The 3089-nt window shown below is 33.8% G+C and overlaps 1 pseudogene; it reads left to right on the top strand.

Annotated features, from left to right (window-relative positions):
* Positions 1–318: 318 nt before the first annotated feature.
* Positions 319–3089, top strand: LOC106753715 (annotated as a pseudogene).

Here is a 3089-nt window from a genome sequence, read left to right on the forward strand (position 1 = left end):
CCCTTCAACCCCACAAATTTTCTCGTTTGGATTTGGTGTCGCAGCTTGATTCTCAATTGCTGCCATTCCAAACATCTCTTTGTTCTCTCTCTCTCTCTCTCTCTCTCTTTTTCTATCTCTATCTCTTGTTCTCTCTTCTCTTTTGCTCTCTTTCTTCTGCCTTGTCCCTTTCCACTGCAAAAGGAGACTCGTAAGGAAAGCCATAACATTTTGGATTTTTAAGAGGATTTTTGTTTCTGAGTCGGGACTTGAATTGGGTTTATGGGTTTTATCAAGGCATTAGGGTGCAGTTTTGGTTGCACACGAGGTGTTGCTGCCATGGTTGGAAACAGGAATCAATAAATGGGGGGTTCTCCTAACAACGTGGGTCAGCAACAAAAGAGGGTCTATCAAGGTTGGAGGAAATGCAACGTGAGGTTATATTTCAACTTTTGTTTTGAATTGGTTTCCATGTCTCACAACTGGATTTTGATCATGAATGAATTGTGTTTGGTCACAATTCAATCTTTGTTTGAATTGTTGTACTTGTTTGTCCATGCCTCAATCATGTTTTGTTCATTTTTTTTATTAATAGATTGCCTCTTAGGTCGTGACTCAAATGTGAATCCATGATGTTTTTTATTTATTTAATTTTTAAATCTGCAAATGTGAATAAATGATGTTTGGATGATTTTAATCTATTATGTACCCGTGCCACTTCAACAAGAACACTTTTCTTTTGGTCAAAATTTCATTTCAATAGATGAATTTGAAATGGCTGTGGATTTTTTAAGCTTCTATATGTCTATCATATGAAAGTTATTACCTTGATGTTTTGGGTAAAAAAGTGATGGGAAACAACACAATGCTATCACATATTGCATGGGATAAATTTCTTTTAACTTTCTCGAATCTATGAGGAGCAATAATTAATTAATAACAACAATAAATCCCCAAAATAAAATATCAAAGACACCATAATTATGAAAAACCTCTCAATTTAAGGATAAAAAATACAAATCGTACAAACTAAAAAATATTTTCATTATGATCAACCAATGATACAAAAAATTCTTAATTAATTGCACAAACCAATGTTAACTCTAAATTAAAGATCAAAGCTACAAAGTTTACAAAAGTGAAAAACAAAGAAAGAAGAACTATAAAATTAGAGCTATTGTGTTGGGTTGATATCTCTAATCTCATACCTCCAATCAAGGAGCTGATCAGTCATGTGATATGGTAAATTAGGGAAAAAAATTAACGCTTGCAAATCGGATTTTAATCTTGTGTAATCATTTTTATGTAAATGTGATCCATGATGTTTTTTATTTATTTGCTTTTTTAATTGGCAAATGTGAATAAATGATGTTTTGATGATTTTAACCTATTATGTACCAGTGCCACTTCAATGGGAACACTTTTCTTTTGGTCAAAATGTCATTTCTATTGATGAATTTGACATGGCTGTGGATTTTTTAAGCTTCTATATGTTTACCATTTGGAAGTTTTTACCGTGATGTTTTTTGGGTTGAAAAGTAATAGAATATTATGTAGGTGTGATTGGATATCTTGCAGGAATAACAAGCATGTTATAATTTACTAATTCTTCTTTGTTTCAATTTTTTCAGAAGTTTTTCTGTGGTGGGAGGGTGACATTTGGTCCAGATGTAGCTTACCTGTTTCCTACAACATTCATAATCGTTGCACCTGCAATTGCATTTTGTTTAAAATTATATTTTCAAATCAAGAAGAATGATGAGCTTTCGCATGAATTTTGGTTTCCTGTAATGATTGTGGGTGCAGTTCTCACTGTTTTGGTAAATACCCATTGGCAATTCCCGGAGATTTTACATAAACTAGTTGTCATCTTATGCATCTTTCTACCATTTTTATCTCTTGTGTATTGTCTTTTTTCAGCTATAGAATTGTAATACAACTTTTTAATATGCATAGTTGTCCAACAACTCATGCAGGATTTAATTTTCCTCTTCATAACTCATGTGAGAGATCCTGGAATTAGAAATTCAAGACCTCTTGAATTTGGCGATACATTTGATATACCAAACTCTTCCATGGAATCGGTTAATCTGACAATCCCTCATCTGAAACCAGCTCCAACAAAAGATGTTGTTGTTAATGGGCATATAGAGAAAGTAGAGTTTTGTGATACGTGCTTGCTTTATAGCCCTCCTGGTACTACTCATTGTTCTATATGCAACGATTGTATCGAGGGATATGATCATCACTGTGGGTGTGTTGGCCGGTGCATTGGAAAAGTAAGTCCACTATACTGTAACAAGTGAAGTTTCAAACTTTCAATGAGATATTGTTACATATTTTTATCCAAATTTCTTTTATGCTACTGGGATATCAGTTCAAAAGAATTATTGAATAAACTTTAAAGTAGGCAATACTTATCTTCTGATCTATTTGATGACTACAACACAAGTGAGTGAAGTTAGTATGTGTCTACAATTGCCATGACATCTATGTTCTGTAAGGTTACAATCTTTTCTAAACACTTGAAAGATAGATCTAATCAATTGACACTTAAACCGTACAAATAAGTGTGAATATGTTCATTATGTTATTTTCTCATTCTGCGAGAAAAACATGAAGACTCGTCTTCTTTTTGGAGACCCTCTTCCTTGGCTTCATTTGTTAGAAACAGAAACATGTTTTTTTTTATACTACCTAGATGTCTACTTCATTTCAGTTCTTGAACTAACGGTTTTTTGACATAATTGCAGCGTAACTATCGATACTTCGTCATGTTCATTTCAACATCAACCATTTTGTGCCAATACGTCTTTGTGTTCACTTGTATCAGTGTTTCCCGGCAAAATGTTTGGAGGACAATAACACATGATTATTTAGCGGATTTTTTGATTGTATACTGCTTTATATTTGGTTGGATTATCGGTACCCTCTCAATTTTCCATTATTATCTCATTTGTACAAACCAGACATATGATGAACGGAAGAGGAAGAGGAAGGAGGGTGGCGAGTCCCTTCCACATAGGTACACTCCCCCTCCAGTGGAAGTACCTGTTGGGTCTTATGAGGAGGATGTTCATCTGATAGATACAAACATCAATAAGATATGA

Source organism: Vigna radiata, unplaced genomic scaffold, assembly GCF_000741045.1.
Source record: "Vigna radiata var. radiata cultivar VC1973A unplaced genomic scaffold, Vradiata_ver6 scaffold_7, whole genome shotgun sequence".
In the NCBI taxonomy this organism is placed as follows: domain Eukaryota; kingdom Viridiplantae; phylum Streptophyta; class Magnoliopsida; order Fabales; family Fabaceae; genus Vigna; species Vigna radiata.